The sequence below is a fragment of the Pseudopipra pipra genome, chromosome 11 (assembly GCF_036250125.1).
Source record: "Pseudopipra pipra isolate bDixPip1 chromosome 11, bDixPip1.hap1, whole genome shotgun sequence".
Lineage (NCBI taxonomy): Eukaryota > Metazoa > Chordata > Aves > Passeriformes > Pipridae > Pseudopipra > Pseudopipra pipra.
Genome location: NC_087559.1, coordinates 9,856,405 through 9,879,800, shown reverse-complemented (window position 1 = coordinate 9,879,800; position 23,396 = coordinate 9,856,405). Strand labels below are relative to the sequence as shown.

The window sequence follows — 23,396 nt, the reverse complement described above, 5'->3', positions numbered from 1 at the left end:
TTCTGGGGGAGTGCTGACAATCATGCTTTCTTGCTTATTATATTTTAAAGCTGTTCCTGTGTATTTTAGTGGCAGTACTGGGCTGGATATTTGAACCTTGTAAAAGCATTTTCTCTGCATAAAACACAGGCAGCCCACTGCCACTGACGGTCTTGCAAGTAGTTGTTCTGTTTCACTGCGGGTCTGAGGCCTGTACATACAGGCTGGTGGCATCATGAAGCTTTCCTTAACAACCCATATTGATAATGGCCACTGTTCCATGATGCTTAACTAGACTTCACAATGCTGTGGAGAGCTGTCTCTTTTGACGTCTGTGAATAAATGTTGTAAAGAGCAGAAAGAGTAGACAAGCTGATGGACGTATCTCAGACTCATGTTATTTTGGAACCAACCATCCAAATACATCTACAGCATCCCAATGTCACGGACCTGCTCTAGCAAGAGCTCTTGCCATGGATCTATGAATGTCAAACTCGTCAGCTACAGACAAATAACATCTGAATAGTGTTTACCTTCTAGAGGATGACAGGGGTGGGGGTCCTGCTGGGAGGAACTTGTATGCTGGTTCTGCTCACACAGTCCCAAGAAACGTGAACATTACTGGTAAAGTAGTTTTGCAGTTCCATGTTCTGTTGCTGATCAAAAGTTTGTGTCTGTGCCTGGTGCAGGTGTTCCACAGCAGCATGCAAGTCCCAGGATGCTGCTGCACTGAGCAAAGCTGTCACAGGAGAATGACCTGCACTTGCAGAGTTTTCATCCTTTTCCTGTGTTGCCTCTTGAATATTTGAAAGCCATTGGGCTGTGCATCTGCTTCCCTTCCTCCCAGTGCTGCCAGCAAAGTGTAATCCTAACGGGTGCTACAGTGACAATTACAGGCTCCGTGTTCTCTGCAGGCTGCCAGAGCCTGTTGGCTCATCAAAACACAAATGACACCTGGCTGCTCAGCCCTAGGATTGTAATCTGCATCCCCAAGTGCACTATGTAGGAAATACCAGAAGGCACAAGGTCCTAATGATGGAACTTTGCCCAAAATGCAATGTGTTTCTTTTAAGCAGGTAGAAATTATATGTATGCAGTGATTCACGAGGGAATGGTCTCAACCAATATAAACACATGGATCATCTTTGTTATTCCACCCTGTAATGAAAAATACATCTCAAACCCCTCTTTTCTGCATAGAGGAAGAATCAAACTTTTTGTGCTTGTCAAATTGTTATCTCTGCTGGGAACTGTCCTCTGTATTGCTGCTTCACATGACTGAAATAGAACTGTTAGTTTACAAATTGGTACCAATTTCTTTACCACTTAGTGACCTATAGGAAGATTTGTGTTTGTCTTCAGGCTGTTCTTCTGTATATGCTCTGAGAAGTCTTGTCCCTTTGGCCTCATTTGGACAGAAAGGTGAAAAGCTCAAATGGAGGAAGAAGAATTGATCTTTTGAGAGCTCTTTTGAGAGCTGCAAGGAAAAGTATTGCAGGAGTTTCCTTCTAAGGGAGCAAAACACTTCCTTTTAAATGAAGACTCTATTTACATGTGTTAATTCCCTTTGGTTTTTCTGTGGGATGGAAAGGTCACTGTGTGTCTATCCAAGCTATGAAAAAAATCAATGGTTTAATCAATTTCTAAAGTAGATTTAGTCAAAGAGACTACTGTGGTGTGGCTTGGGCTTTTATGTGTGAAGGTGTCCCAAAAAGTTGCTAGAAAAGTCAATGCAGGGCATTGCTGCAAATAAACTTGCAGAAATTATAGGGGAATTTTCTGTCCCATTCACCGTGTCCACGGGGTGTTTTTTTTTCCCTTGCCCAGTCCCAGCGTGGCTTCCTCCTGGTGTTCCTACTGAAAGAATAGATCGCTGAGAGCAGATCAACAAAAGCAGTCATGCAGTTCACTTGAGCGGTCATGCATAAATATGAGCAGGCTTTCTGCTGTTAAAACTGATGGGTAGCCTTCCCTGCCATCAGTTTTCCATAGGCTGCTTGTTCTCACTGCTTGGAGCTCTGTTGAGGATCTTGTCTCTGATAGACAGAAAGGTGTTGGTGTTCCTGGGTAGCTGGGCTGGGGGGTTCACGTGGCAAGTAAATTTTTCTTGCTTTGAAAGTACGAAGGTAAGGATTGGTAAAAGCCACATGTCTCATTCTACACTGTTGCCTTGGAATTATTTTCTTCTGAGTGGTGTAACAGGCAGAGCCCTTCCAGCTGTCACAGTGACCTGAACCCAAACCTTGCCCTGTGCTCCTGCCTGCACACGGAGCATAACTCTCTGCCTTGTGCTCTTTGCCAGCTTAGATGTGCATTTGACATATAACACAAAATGAGAAGTGTCACTCAATGGAAATGCTGGTTGGAGGTGGAAGTTGAATAGGCCTCCTGCTAGAACAGAAGTAGGAGGAGGTACTAGTCCTTGTGATATGGAGTGCCTGGTTAACAACTACAACAGATTAATGCTTTTCATTCAGTCATCTTGAATAACTTTGGGTCTTTCAGGAGGTTTGAGATGGGTAGTTCTTGGGTTTGATAGATACCTCTGAAGGGTTTGGTTGTGTGAATAGTAAGAAAGAGCAGCTGGAAAGAAACACGGCAGCAGGTGACTGTTCATGTAATGTATTCCTTGGATGTTTGACTTGGAGCCATACAATAGTATGAATAATTGATCTGTGCCAACATCAACAGCCTACCTCATAATTATTTAATTTTAAAAAAAGGCTGTTGCATCTGAAATCACAGGTTACTGGGCACATGTCAGAAAGTTGTATTCCTAGCAGGTAACTTCACCAAGCATCAGTACTATGCTCTGCTTTTCAGTAGTTCATCAGTGTTCTGAAAATAAGTCTAAAGCCACTGCTAACAATGATTCAGCAGAGAAGCAGGCAATGCTGAGGGGAAATTCAAAACCATGGCTGGAAACGACAGATATGTTGGGATTTTCTTGCTTGAAGATACTGAATAGTACACAAGTCTTTGGCAGAGTGGGGAACCAGGTGTTGAAGTTTTACTTAGAACTTTTGGAGAAATAATTAAATGGTGACTAAGAAAGATACAAGTTCCTTTCACTCAGTACAATCAGATAATTGGCTGTTAGTGAACTGATATGATCTTTGCATTCTGATTTCTGTAGCTCCTTCATTATGCTGTAAAACGGGTCCAGTGAAATGACATCTATCTGATAGAGGCAAGTTTGGACTTCTGTGTGCCAGAGATGCTGATTTTTCACCGATTATGCCTCACCAAAGCAGTGACCCTGAAGAAGGGGGAGGAAGAGAGGGGGTGACAATCAAATTGATATTTAAAAAAAAAAGTTATAAACTGTTCAAGCACTTAAGAAAAGATGCCCTGTACTGAGAACTGACAGGACCAATCTGCTGATTGCCAGAAAAGCTATTGAGAGGTGACTTGGTTAAAACATGTGCATAATTGACTCTGAGGAACTCCTCTTTAATCCAGCAGAGAAGGAATTAATGGCTCAAGGCAGAAGGCAAACAAATAAGAAATTAGTCTGGCCTTGCTGCCAGAAAGAATGATGGAGCCATTGGAGCAAACTACTAGCAGAGTAGTGAACTTATGTTTTGACCTCCAAAGGCCTCTAGTCTAGATGCCATAAACCACTACATTTCAGAGAACCACTTAATGGGCTTTGTGGAGGTGTGAGTGGATAAAATGGAACAGTGCCTGTGTGTTAGGCAGGAAATCAGAGTGGTTGTACCTTAAATTATGTGACTCTGACTAGTCCTGTTGCAATTGGTTTCTGGTTTAGAAATAACCCCAAGACCAATGCAGTCGTGTTCTTCATCCCTGTTTGTTTTTTTTCTTTCCAAACTTTGTTTAAGTCTAAATATTTTATGTGACTTAAGTGGTACATCCTGGGTATAAAGAATCTTGTTCATGACGTGAGTGTTAACTCGAGGTTTGTACTTCAAACGTCTCCTGAAAATGAAATCTTCTGTATATTTCTTTTTTATATTTCTTAGCAATATCAGTGCAATAGTGAAAGAAATACTGTATCTGGCCTGCCTTGTGGTATTTATTTTATTGATTAAACTTTCTAGGAGAGTAGAGTTTTATTAGGCATTTAGTGTGCAAACCCATGTACTCTAAGGAACTGTGTTAAATTCCAATTGCACTTAAGTAATTCAGCTATTTTCATTAGTCTTCTCTTGCATTCAGTGTGAAAATCCTATACAAGAAGCGAATCTGATGAATGTTTTAATTTAGCCTACCATTGTTTACAAATAACTTGCAACTGTTTACAGGCTGAAAACTAAAGAGTTTTATAAGACCAGACAAATCATTGAGTTCATTTAGTCTGATGCTGTGTAAAGCAAGACAGTGGCCTTTCCTGAATTTAAGCTGAACATCCAAGTTGAGACTGAATGCTAATAAAAAAAAGAGTTGTGAGTGATGGAGTGCTCGTCATACTGAATAAATTTTAAGGTATCTCTGAGAAAAGAAGCTTGAAAAACAGACCTTGATCTGCTCAGGCCAGAAATCTGCAATTAGCAAATCATTAACTTTGTTCTGAATGGGTTAAGTAGTGTGGTACTTATTCTGTTTCACTTCTGATTGACTATATAATAGCCACCATCAGCAGTCTCTGCCATGTGCTGGATTGTGAAGTCTGCTAATTAACACATTAGTTTCATATTGCTGCTGCCAATGTTTGCACTGAAGAACTTCGCTTTTTTTTGGCCATATGGATGGGTGGGAATATCAAGATCGTGTTATGGCTCTGTGCTCATTCATGTGTGATGCTTTGTGCTCTGTTTTTCCCAAGACATCTAATCAGGCTTGGGGCCGAACAGTGCCTTTTTGGAGAATCTTTAACTGAAAGGTCAAAATAAGCACAGAGACAAGTCTTGCTGTCACTCTTCCCACCCACCCCCCGCCCTCCTTTGTGTGTGTCTCTCTCTCCACGTATACATATGTAGGAGTCCTTCACCCAGCACATTCATCTGTGATTTCTTTCTTGAGACCCAGGGTTTCTAAGTGCCACTCAGAGTCTTTCTAAATAGCATACAGCTCTGCCAGATGGATTGCACTCAGCAACCTGCCAGTTTGTTTATTTGGGGCTGGGGGGGATGATTTGTGGTTGGGGAGCTCCTGGCACTCACCTGCTGATGGGTCTGCTGGCTTTCTGTGCGCTGCCTGCTGCCTGGGTCTGTGTGTCACAATTAACCACGTGTAGGAGGTGGACCAGGATTTCCCTTAAAGGCAGTATTTGCTTATAGACTGGGATCTGGTGGTCCTTCAAGGGAGTGGGAAGGAAAATGTGCCTTACAATGGTCTCAAAGTGAGGCATCTCCAAATGATGCCATGGAAGCTGAAGATTAGGGTTTGCAGTACAGATCAGATCTGTCATAACTGGAATTTGTTCACACTTACCCTGTGGTACCTCCCATCCCTGCACTGAAAGCGTTACCAGGAAGCTCCCTGTGGGAGAGCATAACCATCAGGAGAGGGAAGTGTTAAAAGCTGGGTATTTATTCCAGCTCTCAGGATGTGTCTGAGGAAGATGCCTTTATTTTAATGAATGATATTTTTGTGGTATTGATGAGTTTGTGCCTGTTGTAAGACCATTTGAGGCAGTCAGCTCTTTTGCTTTTACTGTCACTGTTTCAGCCTTGCTTGGCTTCTTCTTTTCCTTACTCGCCAAGTGCAACTGAAAATGAGGTACCGAAGCAGCCCATTTAGTTTTTTGTATGCAATCTAGCAAATGTTAGTGCTGGAAACTGGGCTCTTGCTGCTGTTTGTCTGGTAACATTACCCTCTGTTGTTGCCTTGTGCTGCTTTTGAAAAAATACTGCTCTGGTTTTCTGTGTGAGAGGTGGTTGGCCCATAAATGTATTCCAACCCACCTAATAACTCTTCTCTAAAATCTTTCATCAGGTCTTTTCTGCTATATAGTTTAAAAAGAACAAAAACCCCAAACACCTCCCTTTACCCCTGGAAACAGCAGTCATCTTGTTCTGGTGAGCTGAGTGCTGCTCATACTGATCAGTGCTGTTCCCTTTGTCTTAGTTTATTTTAGAGTTAAGTTATAAGCTGTTTAAGACTGGGCTATTTTTGTTCTGTATTTTTGCAGGATCTTTTACACGATTCTCCTAAACTCTAAAATAAATGCTCTTAAAGGCAAAACTACCATCCGTATCAGGGCAAGATGGTAATTTCTCTAAAAATGAAGTTTTGTGGTTTTATTCTGATAAAGCATTTTGGCAAGCACATGCCTGTACAGAGGAATGCCTAGGTCAGGGCTGGACTCATGGCCATCTTCTGTCTTTATGCTGGATTGCCTTTTGTCAGCCAGATCCCTTATGATCCCACCTTCTCCCTCCGCCCCTCTTTTGACAGTAGCCGTGGTGCTCAGCAGGGGCTCCCCTGGCTGTGTTTGCTTTAGCTGGGGAGGTGTTTGCCTTCCCTGCAGAATTCCAGTTTCCAGCTGCCGGGGAAACCTGGAGCACTTGTGTTGATTTATTAGGGCACAGTGCGCCTCAGGAATGCCTCTGCTAAGGAGCTGGGAGTGATGGAGGGGATCCTGCCTGATGCTGTGCGTGAAGCCTTCTTGTTTCTCTTTACAGAAACACTAGGCAGGAATTCTCCAAAGCAAGGTAGGAAAAATAGCTCACTCGGCTGACTACTTTGGGGAGTGTAAAAGTGAGACTCGGTTAGGTTTCCCTGGCATAGAGTTAAGGAGGTGAATGATAGCTGCAATTTTAAGAGTGCAATTTTTGAGTAAGTGAGTTTTTGTGGTAGATGATACTGTGAATTGCCCGACCAGAGGGTTTGTATGCGTTTGGTTTGTGTTAAGAGCTGGCATTCCTGAGCTACTGACTAGGGCTTTTTTCTGGCACTTGGCTTTGGGCCATCTAAATGTTTTGCACTTGGAAGAAGCAAGTTTCAGCCTCTTTGGAGTTGCAAATTTTTAAACGTTTTCCAACAGAGATATGGGAATGGATTTGGTTTTTTAATTACCCTTGTAGACAGCAAAAGTCTATGGACTACAAGTTTAGAAACCACTGTCATCAGTGTGTCTTCCCTGTAGTGAGTTCAGTAAAACATCTTCACCTCTCTAATGTGTCTCAGATATCTGATGTGCACCCCTTCTTTTTCTTTCTTGTCTGGCATGCACACACAAATGTGTTTCTGGACTTCTTCTTTAATTTGAGATCTTGGCAGCTGGCGTCTCAGCTGATCATCAACACCTAGGAAAATGTTTGGTGTTTGCACAGGGCAGGGTGGTCAGCTGGTCACTTCACTTCAGATCAAGTATTTGGTAGTTGCAGAGTAGGTTGTGTTTATGGGGCATTGGTGCTGAGAAGGAATTTCCTTTCCTGGCTGAGGTAGAAAGACTGTCCACGTACAGCTTTATTCCTTTGCTTTAGCATTCCTTGAGGTTGTTTCCCTATTTTACAAATGCATCTTTTGAGAAGTGCCAGGAAAACGTCTCTCTCAAATGGAAATGGAAATTTCTGAGCTCGCAGGAATGAAAACCTTTGGGTCTGTGCTCACTGAGTGAAAAGAGGATTACCAACCAGCCATTCTCCAGAGTGCAAAGCGGTGGAGCAAAGTCTGCAGAGGCTCTCTGAAAGTTATTGGCTTTCCCAAGGAAGGGTGCTTGTGAATAGAATTGAATGAGGTTGGTTGCGTCCTTCTTGGCTTCCCTGCTGTGAGTACAGAGAGCAGTGAAACTTGGAACTCGGTAGATGCTTGAACAAAATGGGAAATGTGTTTTTTTTGAAGTAAATGTCTTGTGAACAGGTCGAGAGCCAGTGTTCCTCTATTACTGTAAGAGAATTAATGGGTTTGTGACTGCATTTAGGCCTGAAAAAAGCATGGAGGCAGTGCTGATTTTTCCAGAACTGTTTGAAGGGTTCAGAAACGAGGATGGTGGGCTGGAGCAGATGCAGATTGCTTATTTTCGCTGGGGACTGTTAAACCTGCCAAAGTATAAACTGCATCTTAACAGAAATATGCAGGCAAGGCCTGCACATCTCTCCCTCCTAATTACCACAGCTCAGCTGCTGCTGTCTCTTATGCTTACACATCTGAAAGGTGACAATGACAATGTCTTGAATGGCAAAGCAATAGCAGGAAGGGTCTTTTTTTTTTTTTTTTAGCTGTAGTCTGGAACAAAGAAGTTATTCAACCACTAGTCAAAAATATCCTCATGAAAAGTCTTTCTCCTCGAAACTGCTCTTCAGGAGACCACCAGAATTTTTGTAGATCTTGATGGCTTGTCTCTTGAGTGACTATAGATAAAGCAGCAACCAACTTCATCCTCTTTCACACACCTTGGGACAGCCTTGGGAATGTTCACCACAGCAGTGGGACTTCCATTTTTGCTGTCCCTGCAGCTCTGCACTGGATTGCCTTTGTATACATTACCTTTTTCAAGAAGGTGGAAAGCTCTTCTCACTGTTCTGGCAAAAATCTCCAGTAACATTTTCACAGGAGTTACTTTAGTTGCCAAACCCCAGGCTTTCAGATCCTCATCACTCATGGCACACAAAAGATGAGATAGTTTTTATGACCTCTTCTTAGAGGAACAGGGACATCAGTGGGGGGAAGGATGGTGCTGTGGTTCTGATTGCATTCCAGTGGCACAGAAAGAGTGGAGGCAGTGGCAGCTCCCAATTGGTCTGCATGTGATGGGTTTGGATTTGGTTTCTCTGTGAAAATCTGATGTAGGTCATGGTCTCTGATGGCAGTTTGGCTGGTTAGCTATAAACTTGTTCAATCTCCCCTCACCCATGACCTTACTCTGTTTCACCATATCCTTGTAAATCTGGTTTAAGAAATAGCTTTGTGGAAGTTTCTCTTCCTGCCTCCCCCACCTGTTCTGTTTAGCTCAGGAGAACCTGCTGCTGGGGCAGCAGGCAAAGCAGGCTCTGTCTGATCAGAGACACTGTGTGGGCTGCTGGGGTTCCTCTCATCTGGGGAACAACCCAGCAGAAGAAAGCTGTGCTAAAACCCACAGATTTTTTTTTTTAGCTGAGAGGAGAATGTCCTTCATAGCCAGCTCCCTCAGTCTGTTCACAAACAGGGAATAAAAGTTGAAGCGAGGGGATGCCTGTCCATTTGTATCAGCCTGGGAAATGGTGGATTTCTCTCCCGAGGCCTTTGCCTCAGGCATCTTGCCAAAAGGCATCTAGTCTCTATTCACTTCAAACACAATACAGTTCCTAAGCCAGAAATGTGCAGAAAGCTCATGAACTGTGATCAGCTGAAGGCCAGACAGCATGACCTGGTGCCTCGTAAAAATCAATGAATTGAAGAGCTGTGACTTCTGGATGCTTGGGAAGTATGAGCAGCACCTGCTGTGCAATGTGAACTTGAAGATGATCACAGGGTAATCCACTCAAATTTAACCTATATTTATGGTAGGAAAATATCCTGGAATCTGTGCTGAAAGAATTAGAATTTGCCTAAGTGAAGTGTTTTAGCAAATGCAAGTGATTGCTTTCTTCATAGATCCTGTGTATGGGCTTCCTTTCTTCAGAGCAAAAGGAATTCAAGCCAAATTTTACTTTGGAGCTAAAAGGCATATTTTTAGCAAAGGCAGTGTGAGCAGTGTTGGGATGAACTCCAGGTCTTTGGTGTTCCTGAAGAAACACAAACAACTGCAGAGAAGGGTATAGCTCAGATCCTTTTGCCAGCGTGCTTAGCAGGCAGCCCTGTACTAGATCTGGTTCAGTCCTCGACAAGTGACCTCTGTCACTGAACGGGAACATAAAGAGCCTCAGTGAGCTTTGGCTGAACTGGGCTTTTGCCTGTCTGCTCCAGAGAGAGAGTAACCTCAGTGTTCCCTTCCCTCCCTCCCTCAGTGTGTCTGTGAAAATACTAACTTGATTTAGCTGCCAAAAAAAAGACATTTGAAAAGTATACATTGCTCTCCTGTGTCCTAACTTCTGTAAAATATGGATTATGGTTGGTTCCTGTATATGGAGCTCAGTAATTTTACAGAAGAGAAAACGGCACCACTACAACTATCCACACAACACTTAATACAGTGAGGTCTTAGTCTGTACTAGGGCTCCAGAGTGCTATTCTGAGCATTATGAACGCGATTATATTACACATAGAGCTCAGATGGCTCAGAGCCATGCTTGGGATATTAACTGTTTCTATTAAGCTTAGCATTTAGAGATCCTTCTGGCAGAGGAGGGCAATGCTGAACGAGTGAGCATTCCCACAGCAGAATGGTATGTGTGAGTACAGTTAAGGAGGGTTTTGTAGTTCATTTGCACAAGGGATAACCTGAGTTCCAGAGCTTGCTAGCTTAGGGATGCTCAATGAAATAATCTTTTCAGTGTACTACTTTTCTAGCTGCAAGTGTTGTGGAGGAGGCACTTACTGATGTAGATGTACAGGAGTTCAAGAGAAACCTTATGAAGTGCTATAAATGTATCATAAGGGGAAAATCCATATGTAGTGTGTCATTTGGCAGAGAATGTGATAAAGTGGCATTCAATGTGGTTACTTGTGATTCTTGACAGGCTATGCCCCTGAAAGACTTTTTAAGACTTGGTTTCAACTTGGTTTCAACTTCAACTACTTTGTGTTGAAAGTAGCTTTAGGAATAGTAAAGGTCCTTTCCGTTTCTGTTTTTAAAAAAAAAAAGTTTATTTTCACGATTCTGTTTTGTGCTGTTCCAGATTTTGTAAAAACACACACTCTGAAAGCCCAAACAACAACAATAATAAAAGAAACCCTTTGTGGATTGCCTGGGTAACCCAAACAAAGTTGATGAGTTTCTCACTGTTTGAATACACATTGTCTGCCAGGTGGGAACTGTGAGACTCTTCCTTCCCTCATCGCCCCACAAGTGCAGGAAGAGATAAGTATTTCATCCTGCCGGGGCACTGGCTGAATTTGAAGCACACTACCAGCAGACAGGTATGCTGAATTTGGAGCCTAAATGGCTGCCTTGGGGAGGAAAGGGGACAGAGAGGGTTGTATGGCTGTTAGGGATATGAGGCACTGGAATAGTGCTGTGGGGAGAAGAGGGGTGCTGGAGGTGGCAGCACATGCTTTTGGGAAGGCAACCTCTCATCCCATCCTCGAGGTAGTGAGGCTTTGTCTTTGCTGGGCTTGGGGTTAAACCCTTCTCCCAGTAGAACTGCAGTTTGCAGCTCCTTCCTCTGTACTGGGAGAGAGATGTGGCTGTTGAGGCAGGGACTGCCTACTGTGCAGTGAACGCCTTCACTGCAGGAGAGAGAACAGAGTGGATGGAGGTATCCCATGTGCCATGTGAATCCATGTGCCACTGTTTAGTTCATGCTTAGGCTGACAGAAAGGGGCTGAGTTTGTGTGTTTTATTGATGAATATCCCTTTCCTCAGAAAGCAAACAGCTGACATCTTTACCTTGCTCTCCAAATGTGGACCTGTAGTGCAAGGAAGGCACATGATGACCTTGGTGTTCCTGTGCCTTCTCAGCTGCATTTTTTGTCTGAGATGCCAGTGACCCTGAAATTTGGACGCATTTCCCTCTGCTGCTTTGTGTTAAAAGTGAATAATGAACTGTAATGTGTGGAAGCAGTTTGTATGATGGAACCCATAAAATAAACTTGAGGGGATGGTGGTGGTGGTTGGAAGAGCTTGGCTGAGACATGGTAATTGGGCTGGATGTAGTGAGGGAGAAGAGGAGCCAGGAAGGGACTGCAATGGGAATCAGCCCCCAAAATAAATATCACACGAATGGGGCATGAAGGGATAAAGAGTCTCCTTCAAATCAGATTCTGTGACTGAGACTTCCTCTAGAATTTCCTGCAATTTAGACAAATGACCAGCTTCACGTTTTTAAGTGGTGTGTGTGCTCAACACTTGCAGGCGTGTGTTCCCATCCAGCTGCTGAGCAGAAATCCTCATTCTTTGGTCTTGCTGGGAGCTGCTTTGCGCTTTTTTGTGGCAGCAGCTTTTGCAATAGAAGCCCCTCCACGCCCCCCGCCCCAGGATGGCTTTTTCTGTGAAAGAAGCCAGCGTAGCCAGGCAGACATTATCCCCTTGCCGGAAGGAGGGACCCGGGCTCCCTGGGGAGGAGGGACGGGGAGCGAGTGATTCATTGCAGCTGGCTGCAGTTTGGCCTCCTCTCTCTTTGCCCTGGGTGCCAGGGAGTGACAGCTTGTGGGCAGCGGGCCAAGCCGTGAAAAGAGGAGTGTGTGAGGCCTTTAGCTTTCTCATGCTTTATCAAGCTGCAAAGAATAGCTCGATATTCAGCCAGCGTTGGTGCAGGTCAGGAGAATGGAAATGCGAACTTAACTCCTGACATGCTGGCTGATGGCTGACCGCAGGCACCGCGCCGAGCGAGGGCGGCTTTGTACCGCGGGCACAGAGGAAACGGGCCTTGATGCCATGGTGAAGATAACTTTTTGTTAAGTGGGCTGCCTCTGGGACCTGCTGGGAATGTGGAAAGATGGAAAGAGTGCTCTCCTCTTCTGTTTTGCTGCTGTCTGTGCGCCGGTGAGGGATGGAAACACTGGAAGGTGGGGCTGCAGGAGTGACGGGCGTCCTGGGAAAGCGCGAGGGACTGTGAGGCGTGAGTGGCATGTCTGTCCTTCCACTGCTGGCACAACACTGGGAGATGTGACGCAGGTCTCTGGCAGTGCAGGGAGCAGGATAAGGCCATTCCCGGGGCTGTCGCCCCGCACCGAGGTCCTGCCAGGCTCTGCGGAGGAAGGGCTGTCCGCCGGCGCACAGGGAGTTAAGCTCCTCATCGCCTGGGGGTGAGCCTACCTCGGGGTGTTGAGCTCCATTCCCACGGCTTTTCCTTTCTGACCAGAGCTGGGGGAGGGATCGCCTGGAACAAGTAAAATGCCTGGAGGGTGGAAAACAGCACCCTGGCCCCTCTGGCCTTGTGTTGGGCTGGGAGGGATCTGTACTTCACGGCAGGCTGGGCAGGGGCTGCCAGCCAAGGCTGGGGTCTGTCGCTGCACGGCAGGCTCTGGGTAAGGTGCTGAGTTATTTCTCTCCTTTAGGCAAAACAAGATGGCTTTGCCGGCAATAGAGACTGAAATAAATGAATTCTCAGCTGGAAGGATGTAGAGTAGAAATGATGCCCCGGCAATTCCATGTGCAGATCGTAGCACGGGTTAACACACGAGTTTTGTGGCTGAGTGAAAGAAGTAGCACTGAGTTCCTTACAGGACGTGCAAGTTCCTCAAAGGCATAAGGCAGCAGGGTCCTTCCTCCCTGATGCTTATCTCTTCTCCTCTTGCACCTCTTTGAGCTGCTGAGTTGAGCTGTTTGAAGCCCTGAGGAGAGGAAAGAGGGGGGGGAAGAAGATGAAGGTCTGAGGGGCTGGAGAAGGGAATTAGCAGGTGCTCAGAGCACAACTTGTGGCTGCCTCCAAGCCCAAATCCCACCATTTCTCCATCAGCAGTGTGGGGGGGGGGGGGGCTGGGAGAGCCAGAGGCCTCTGCCACATCCCAGTTTGCTGTGGAGCTGTGTGTCTCTCTGTGTGGGGATACTAATCCTGGCCAGCACCAATTTCCCAGCAGAGGGAAAAGGAAGTTTGAGTACCTGTTCAGCCCCTAGAAATATTCTCTGAGGACTAAGGTGTGCAGTCCTTATTTTTAACATCTTCTAAATTCAAGGCAAGGTGAATTGACATGAGGACCCAGTAGCAGCATAAAGGAGGGATAACCCGTGTGCTTGGAGGCTTGATTCTGCTGGGCTGTGTTTGTGCTGTACAGACCAGGTTATACCAAAAGCATGGCAAATGTGTAGTTAGAGACTGGATTTTTGTTTGAGCATTGGGTGTCTGGCCTTGCTTCTGCCCCTGATCCCCTTTGCACAAGGGAGAAGTACTGTGATGCTCCCACTTGCTGTGCTGACTCCTGTGGCAGGGGGATCTGCAGGAGAGAGGGTTTGGGAAGCAGTATTGCCTGTGTGGCTTTATGTAGCCTGGGTCAGCACCCAGATACAAACCCAAGTGATAAAACAACAGTGTGCAAATATTCTGCAAACACCAAACTCCTGGTGGATCTTGTTGATCGTTAAGTGCCAAAATCCTAATACAGACGGGTAGGCAGCAGCCCTTGTTTGCTTTTCTGCACCCAGGCATCTAATGGTCGCTGAGCTCTGCTCTTGAGTGTTCTGCAGCTCTGTGCTCTGCCCATTTACTCACCTAGCACCGGGAAATGTGGGGCAGGAGCTGGGGTCCCAGGCTGATCTGAGCCCTGTGCGATGCAGACCTGCAGTGGATGCACAAAGAGAAACTCTCCCTGGCTGCGAGGTAGCTTGGGACCCAGGTGCAGCAAAGGCACCAGCGAGAGCTGGCTCTTCGAAGGGGGTGTGTTCCCATTGTGCCTGTTCTGGTTTGCTCCTGTCAAACCTCTTCTCATTATTCTCGCCTTGAGCTGTCTCAGGCCCGAAGGCAAAGTGCTACAGAAGGCTCTGTGGGCTTTCCCTTGAGAGATGTGGGGTCCTTGGAGAGTGGCTGTTCAAGGGAAGCACTGCAGTGGGCTGAATCGAGGCTGTTTCAGGCTGCACAGCTCTGAGCTAATCTCCCAGAGGCAGAGACATTACTCACCAATCAGGAATGTGTCTGTATTTTTCCTAATGAGAACAAAACATTTTATCCCTGTTCATTAGCAGAGAGTTAGCGTGTACAGTTGCTATGCCAACAGACTCCTCTCCTCCGCAGACACACTGGGGGTGTCCTCCATGCCATGGTTAGAAGGGTGAACGGGAAGGCTGGTTCTGGAAAGAAAAAGATCCCATTGTTTTCCCAGGGCTGCCTGGACTTTGTGCAGCTGGCCAGACCTTGCCTTCTCAGGGGGAAGGGAACCACAGCGGGAGTCAAGTGCAACAGAGATTTAATTTATTGGAAAAATAGTCTTTGCATTTCACGCTATGTTGTTTTTTCCAGCTTGAGGCACACTCTTCAATAAGAGAAATGAAGGTGTCTCAGCGTTCCCAAGAGTCCAGATGGTAAGCAAAATGCGCCGGGAGTCAGCACTGGGACGCCCATGGACTGCTGCAGCCCGCCGGGCTCCTCCATGTTCCTGATCATCCCGGTCTGTGTGGACAGTGTCATGCTGGGCAGCCTCTTGATGCTGCTGCGGTACGAACCCACCTGAGGAGCTGTGCCACCTGGGGTTAGTTGGACGAGCTCACCAGGCACGTGGTCTTCTGGAAAGAGTGAGTGGCTGTATGTGAGAATGTGCACTGTTCCCTTTGCAAAGGGAATGTTCCCTTTACGCAGGGAAATCCTATGAAGGATGAAGGGCATCTCTTCAACAGAAGCTCTGCTCTGTAGAGTTATGCTGTAAGCAGATGTATTTACTCCAGACATTACTTGTTTGCCTGCCATTTTTGTCTTTGTCTTGATCTTCCCCACCCCCCTCAGCTTTCTTGAGGGATTGATTGGGATTTGTGGGTTGCAGTGCTGCTGAAGTCAGGCCACTGTACACCTTTTGCAAGAGTCTTCTTGGCACCTCTGATGCTGCACTTAAAATGTAAAATACAACTTTAAAACTTTGAATTTTCTGTACAAGTGAATGAATTTAACCTGCAGGCAGAAATAACAAAACAAAAATGTGACTTTCTGCTAGTGATCTATAACTAGAAATGGGCCAGTGAGTGTTGCCAAATGTGAAGGCAGACTCCTGGAGCAGGAGTGAAGTTCATCTCTGTCTGTCAATTACCACACAGCATGATGAGCTGCTTTGTGCTGGCTGAGCTCTGTGGTGTTGACAGCTCTAGACCCTTGAAGAAATGTCTCCCTGAAATTGAGTTCTCCTTTCATGCTGCTTCCTGTTAAACAGGATAGTTACAACTCCTGTGTCAGTTTGCCTAGTGAAGCACTCTGTAAGTGAATGTGTGGAATCTGAATATGGGAATCTGAATATCAAATGTAGGGTGATACACCAGAGATCCCAGACTGAATGAGCTGCTGGAGATCTGCAGATCTGCATGAACTTCTGGCTGGGAAGTGAAACTCTGGCACCTGGATATAAGGAGCTGATTTAGATGAGTCACTGACTTTTGCACTGGAGAGATGAATATCACTGGGAGTACAGGAGCCCTTCATCAGAAGGATGTCTGCTTGTTGGACTTGCAGCTATAGCAGCAGGAGGGATCAGCAGAAATAAAAACAGTGAACAAAGCCAGACAGCAACCCCCAGCCCAGACCTCTGGGTGTACAGCCCATGTGGTTTCAGTTTGGTAGTAGATCTTGACTGAACTCTTAGATGACAAAGAGCAAGTTTTCAGAAAACCTCTTTCAATCTGGAGCATCCAAGAATAAATTCTGAGTACATATAACACTTGTACAAAGATTGGTGAGTCTGGTTTCCTCAGCTTTGCATTGCTCTGGGTGGTTCCAGTAAAACCACTAAATCAAAGCTGTTTGAAATAGGGAATGAGTAAGTACTTGAGATGACTTGAATTCAGGCCAGTCTCTTCTGGATCCATCCTTTCAGGGTACATAAAAAATAAAACTGTAAGGAGGACAGAGGTCTGTATGTTGTATTCTTTGAGATATTGAACTGATTCTGTCCAGATCCTATTGAAAAAGTGCTCCAGCAGAAGTGCACTAGACAACATGGTTTTTAGTACCTTTAAATGTGAAAGATCATGTCTGGACAAACTAACTTGTGAGAAGTGAGTTATGGTTATTATCTGAGTCGTGCTCTACTTCATTCCTGTGCAGCCGGAGTAGCAGCTCAGTGTTACCTAGGAGAGTGTTACTTGTTCCCTCCTTGGCTCTTCCCGGCCTTTTAAACAGTGCAGGGGCTGACTTTCTGCCCCATTTTCTGTGCACCACCACTTTTTAAGAGTAAAGATGAACATGCAACTGCTGTGCTTGTGTGCAAGGCAAGAATTGTTCAGGAGGACCCTCACCTTTGCGGGGAGGAAGGCACATTGCTCCAGACCAGGATGATGTGATTTGGCTGTAGATGTTTCTTTCTCCTTGCTTCCTATGCCTGGCAAGCAGTTCTGTGTAGTGTATAGTGTGCTCTCTGCAGACTGCTCAGAATAGTGGGGGGTTGGGTATTACTAGACCTGGGGCCACGTGCTTCCTTCACATGTGATGTGAAGCCTCTGCATTGCTACCTCCAGCTCCAGCTCCCCTTCCTGATGAGTGAAAGACCACTCCAAATGGCACTTGGATCTTACATCTTGATGTCTTGGGGTTCTCTTTCTGAAATGTCTCCCAATACACATTCTTTTTCACTAGGTGTACATGCTCCATTTGTTTAATGATTTAACCTTATTACAGCTAGATTCTCGTTTTGGTAGTATCTGATCATCTCTCAGTGGATAAATTATACAGACCTACATGTATTGACAGGTAAAGAATGAAAGTTCCAAATAGGTTTCTACATTTTGCCTCTGAAAGCACCTCAGGTGCTTGTAGAACCTTGAGAGAAGGGTTCTCCCCCTTCATCAGGATGAGTTATAGGCTGTTCATGGGATGAGGTGTTCCTTCTAATCCTTAGAGTATAGTTCAAAGCCCTAAATTGTGAGGCTGGTTTATATTTTTAAAAAGCTGTTGGCACTGAGTACTGTAAGTCTAGGTAATATATTTGCTCTCTCTGGTATTCTGTTGGGTTTTAATGGCCTTGCTTCTTCTTTTTTAGTTCCAGTTATACTTCTGTATCTCTGCATCTTTAAAAAAATGCTTGTTTGACTCTTAGTAGTGAAACTGGCAAAGGACAGAGAAAAGCCAGATATTTCAGCCTGACAGGAAAGTTTAGATTGCTTAGTGAGCTAAGCGTGTATAAATAACAAAGTTCTATATCTGATAATCAAGAATGTGGGAAGCAATTAGGATCACTGCATTTGTGAAAGAAATCACTCAGGATTTTGAGGGAGTCATGATAAAAACAATGTCCAAACCCAGATATTCTCATATGGCTCTGCATGAGAACCAGGTGTGGTAAGGATATTGTTGTTTCAAGTTGTGTCAGGAAATCACAGAATACTGTGCCCATACTGGAGTAAAAAGTTGATGGATTGAAATGCTCATAAATAACATAGGACAGATTAAAGTCCTGGCACACAACCTTGTCAGGAGGGATCCATCCTTCACCAGGGCAGGCTAATTCAAGTATTTTCAAAGAACCAACAGGGAGAGGAAGTTTTTGGCAAATGCACTCTATTCTGGAGGAAGAAGCATGCAGCTGAATGCTGAGGCTTGAAAGTAAACTTGCTTTTGAGCAAACTCAGTTTAAGAAGTTAGGTTGAATATTTTAAGAGAATTACCTCACTAGCAATTCACTACAGAAGTGGGGAATCCCTGCTGTATTTGATAATCCTCACAGTAGCTTCTCTGGCTCTTATGGAAGTTGAGTTTTCTATAGCTTTAGGAAAACCATTGCCATCTGAAGAAAGGTATCTTCAGATTTTAAAAATGGAACAGCAGCTGCAGTGACCAGACATGAGGGTTACCTTCCATACAAAGAACAGAATAAACTGGGATTCTTCCACCTGAAAAGCAATTAGTGACAGTTACCTTCAAATCCTGAATGGCATGGAAAGGTTAGAGGGGGAACAACCTTTTTTTTTCCTTTTTCATTACAAGTATGAATAGGTGTTGCATGGATCCAGCATGAAGTAAGCTTAAAAACAAATAATGACTTAGTCCTTGATGTGTGCAGTTAACCTGGGAAGCCACAGGATGTTGTGAATGCCAAACATCTGTGAGTATTTGAGGACACGGAGCAGGTCTATAGAAGAAGGAACTGTTGAGGGTTAGTAAATGCATGGAAACCACCTCTATCCCAAGAAGACCCTGAGCTGCACATGGTGGAAGCCTGGAAGAGTATTCAGGGAGGTAAAGTGCTACTGTGTGCTTACTTCATTCTTATGTTTCAGGCCAGAGCCAGACAACTGCAACCTGGTGTGTCAGCATGGAGCGGGAGGGGGGATACAAATAAGACTGGTAAAAGAAGAGACTGGCACAGTTTGTGTTCTAGGTTGGTTCTGTGATGCTTGTGATGTACAGCATGCATCTCTTGCTTCCTAAAGGCACTGCCTGTGGGCTGTTGGAGTCTGCAGACAGTTGACTTGAGTTTGAAGAGAAGTGGAGAGTATATTTCTGGATACCACACAGGTAGGAAGGGTGGTATGGAGATGAGTATTCTAAGCAGAGAAGCTGACTTTCCCCCTTTCTCTGTGCATATGCTGTTCCTATGGGATAGTACATATTTTACTGAGGTACAGAGACTATCTTACTGCTGATAGCCTGAATCTTACTTGTGTGAATTCCCCCCCTTTAATGAGGTGTTTCTTGCCTTGTAATGCACTGTAACTTAATTTGAGCTAAAATGAGTGATAAGCTGATGCATTACAGTGCAACCTCTGTTCCAAAGAATTTTTGAACTAAAAATGTCATGGCCTACGTGAGGTTCCTACTCTTCAGAAGTACTCAAAACACTGGCCTTATTTTAGGTCCTGTCTAAACATTTAAAAATAACTTGAAAACAGGGCTCACTTCTATATACTTCACCCCTGAAAATCTAGGCTTGAACTTGGTTTTTAGATGCTTACCCAAATCTGCAGAGGGCACAGTACAGAACAGCCCTTAGTTGTTCCTTTGAACTTTTAATTTCAGAAGGAAGAGAACAATGTCAGGGTCTCTGTCATTTTGTCCCTAGAGACGTAGTCTCTGCTGTTAGGCAGTATCCTGTTGGGCTTTTTGAGGTTTTTTTTTAACTTGTTGTTGACTAACTTTGCTGCTGTAGTCCTTGGGGAGCAGCTATGGAAAGCTGACCGGTAGTGGAATTAGGATGACGTGTATTCTTGCAGGAATGCTCTTCTGACTGAAAACTGAGTTGATATATTTTGGGAAACTATAGCCCCTTTGCAAGGATACAGAAACTATCTTGTCTGCATCTCATACTCTGTAGTGAAAGTTACTCCATGGAGTGGCTGAGATTGAGTGCTCAAATTACAGCTGAGTAGTACAGACAGGCCTGGGGCTGACAAAAGCCAGGTGGAGTCCATACAGGATTAGGACAAGGGTCACATTGGGGAAGACTGGCATCAGGTGGAGTGGACTAAAGTTCCCATCCTGTTAATCAGCATCTGGACATGTTGCACCTATTTAGTCAGCTGTTTGATGCAGGAAGAAATTTCTATCCCAAACCCTAAGTCTCAGCATTGCAGAGTAGCAAGGGGCTCAGTTGTTACACCATTTACAGAGTATCCTTCCTTTTTTGCTCACAATTTCTCAATTATTGTTTTCATCAGTAGCTTTGCTCAAGTAATGATTCTCTCTCAGCTTGTTCCTGTGTGTGCTGGACCTCTCTGCCATTCTCCAGATAGTCTGTCCAGATTAGATTTAGTTTGACCCCATCTTTAGCCAGTATGATCTTTTCTATTCCTAGCTGATCCGTGATTTTAACTAGTGTATTTTCCACTAAGCCCTGAGAAGATTGAAATTAAAACTTTTTTATGAGGGTAACTTGTGCCAGCCCCACTGTGGCCTCCTGGGTTGACATGAGGTGGCTGATTGTTCAGTTTGGTCCATGTGTAAGCCTGAAGAGTGCTGTCTGAGCCACACTTCTGTGGGGTTTTATTAGTTTTCTATGTGTGGCAGAGTAGAACAGTTTCCTTTCCCAGAGGATGGCACAGTCCCTGCCATGTGTGTGGAGCTTAAAATGACAAAGGAAGGGTGCCTGGAACTGGGACAATCTGCAAACAGAACTCTACTGACCACAGGCTATGGTTTATCCTTCCAGCACAGATGTGCATAACTTTTGCCTTGTTTCTTTAACAGACCTCTGCTCTGTCTAGGTGTTCCTTCTAGCAGAAGAGCAGCCACTCAGATGCAAAACTGAGTGCTATTCCTAACAAACTACTGTAAATCTGGTTTTCCTGTCTCCTGGGCACTTTTTTGCCCAGGGGTGACCCTGGCAAGGCAGCATTCTCTTGAAAAGCCAACAGTCAGCCAGTTATACTGGCTGAAATTCCTGATTGTAGCAGTTTGCATTTCAGACTAGCACTGCAGACCTGTTTAGTGCATCTCTGCAGCCCCGGGGTGAAGGTCTGGGCTTCCCTGAAAGGGGAAGGGATGAGCCAGTCAGTCCTGCCCAGCCAGTGGCTGTCAGACTGTGCAGGTGGGGCAGTAGCAAACAGATGGAGAGCAGTCTCAACCAAAAAGTCTTTAAAATTCATGGCTTCCATGAACAGGTAGCTGGTTCTCAACCTTTATGCCTTTAGGACAGCACCAGAGAAGCTTTTGCAGCCCTGAACAGGACCAGTAGCTCAAATGGTTTGCCAGAGAATTAGGATCTCCTCAATCCGAGCAAACAGAAACTCATGTTGCAATGCATTAAAATTTATTTTGTCTTGCTATAAAATTCGCTGTTCTGGATAAGGTGTGGCTAGATGTCTGCCTGTTAACAAAGTGACCAGAGAACTCTTGCTCCACGTGCTTTATTTCTCCAAGGACCAAATCTTGCAGTGTCACAGTTTCTGCTTCCTCTGCCACTTAATTTTCCCATTGCTCATTTTCACTCCTCTGTATTGTGGACCCTCAGTAATATGGATGCAGAGCAATTGCCTGATGGCCCATGCACAGTAGTAGCTCTCCCACCCCTGTCTGTATACAGTCTGGTGCTCTGAATTTTATCCTTGAAACAAGAACAATGTCTGGGGTGGAGGGCTGTGATTGCAGGGTGGAAGAATATGCTGCATCACTGCTAATAGCCTGTGTCTCCTCAACCACATGCTCCTTGAGAGCCCTTCGTGGATGGTTCCTGGGCCACCATTCCATGTTGGACTACATTTGAAAGCACTGGATATCCAAGATATCCACCCTGTGTGGGACAGTCATTGCTCAGAGCTGTTGAGACTGGTGTGAAGTTGATCCTGGCTCTCAGCTCTGGACCCAGCCTGTTCAGGCTTCTGCAGTAGTGCAGTGGGAGCTGTTGTGTTTTATATGTTATGTAGTTATGAAGCTTCCCAAGCTTGGGAAGGTCCCCAGGCTTTTTGAACAGCATGGGATGTTGCTGTCTGTTATTGGCCTTATGAAAGCCTTGGCATTGGTTTGCAGAGGTGGAAGAAAATGTCTGGCTACCTCAACTTGGATCATTATCTAGCCGACCTGTGTCACTTCATTGCTAGACTATTGAACCTAATAGTTCATAGCTGAGGACTGAGAACCTTCCAGGCTTAGGCACTAATTCATGGAAGATTAATTGTTCAAAGCGTCACTTCTGATACTGCTTTAACATGACTTGAGTAATACAAGATAGAATACACCCCATCTTGGTTTGAAGGCAAACCACAAGCAGATTGTGGTAGTGATGTGGAGCTGTGTTGATTTTGCTGTCTCTCCTGGGTGGGAGGGGATCGGTGCTACTCATGTGGCTACATTGCATTAAACATATTTGCATGTTACTGCCTGTGTTCATGGCTGGAGCCAGAACTGCTGACAGTCTTGGAGTGATAGGGGAAGGCTCTGCTGTCAGACTGTACCTTTCTCCAGAAAATTACTGGGAAGAGCAGAAAAGTGAATTTTATTTGAAATGGAGGAAAACTCTAGGGAGAAGAATTCCTTCCTGTCTACCCAGGGCATATTGGTTCTTTACAGAGCTGTTGTGGTGCTAAAATCCAAGATTTAAGGGGTGTCAAGGAAATTGCTTTAACAGAACAGAGCACCCTGCACTGTTCAATGTCTGCAGAGTGAAAGGATTTATTCAGATCAGGCTCCAGTGTTTAACATTTCTCATTTGCATCTTGACAACTGGATGGTGGAGCTCGGGATGTGGTCCCTGTGTGTCTGCCTGTGGTCTGCACCACTGCTGGCATGAACTCCTTCTGTGGTTGGTCTCTGTTCTCCCTTCTACTGTACAACCCTGTGGGGCTGCTGCTGGCATGGAGACCATGGGATTTCCTCTGGGGTGCAAGTGTAGGACTGGTGCTTTTTCACAGGAGTTTCACAGGACGTTTGAAGCTCCTCTCCTCTCTTGCTAGGTGACTCCAAGCCAGACTGGATGCAAAAGAACTTGACTTGGGAGTGTGGCCTTTGCCTCTGGGACGTGAGAGCTTGGTTAGGGGTCACAGTCCTGTCCTCTGGGAAGCATGTGCTGGTTGCAGAGGTCTCTCTTCCTTCTGGAGGGACATCTGCCAAGGAAAATAGACTCTAAGGCAGAAGTGATTACATTGAGATCGTGTGCTGTCCTGGCTCTTTCTGTACAAAGGACTTGGGCATTTCTGCGTTACAGAAATCAGCATAGAACAGCTAGTGCAGAGCAGCATTCTGGCTTTCGTAGCCTGTGGAGCCAAAGCTGGGAACAGGAAGATCCTGGCTGAGGCTGGGGAGAGGTGCCCCTAATGATAGGGAGGGCAGTGCGGTTGGGAAGGTGTGCCTTGTTCGAGGTGGAGGCCGGTAAAATATGAATCACATCTGTTTGAAGTAGTGATGAAACCCCAGATGAAGGTTTTCTGT

The 23,396-nt window shown here is 45.2% G+C and overlaps 1 protein-coding gene across 7 annotated transcripts in view; it reads left to right on the top strand.

The window, feature by feature from the left end:
• Positions 1 to 23,396, top strand: part of PLXNB1 (plexin B1) — a 78,908-nt gene that overhangs the window by 6,837 nt on the left and 48,675 nt on the right. Inside the window, exons 1-2 of one of the 7 annotated variants that reach the window (XM_064667454.1) lie at positions 6,491 to 6,599; positions 14,862 to 15,133. The gene's annotated coding sequence lies outside the window, so the exon portion shown is untranslated. Of the gene's footprint in view, positions 1 to 6,490; positions 6,600 to 14,702; positions 15,134 to 23,396 lie in introns of those variants that run through there. The other 6 variants (XM_064667456.1, XM_064667455.1, XM_064667452.1 and 3 more) reach the window with 6 other exon arrangements.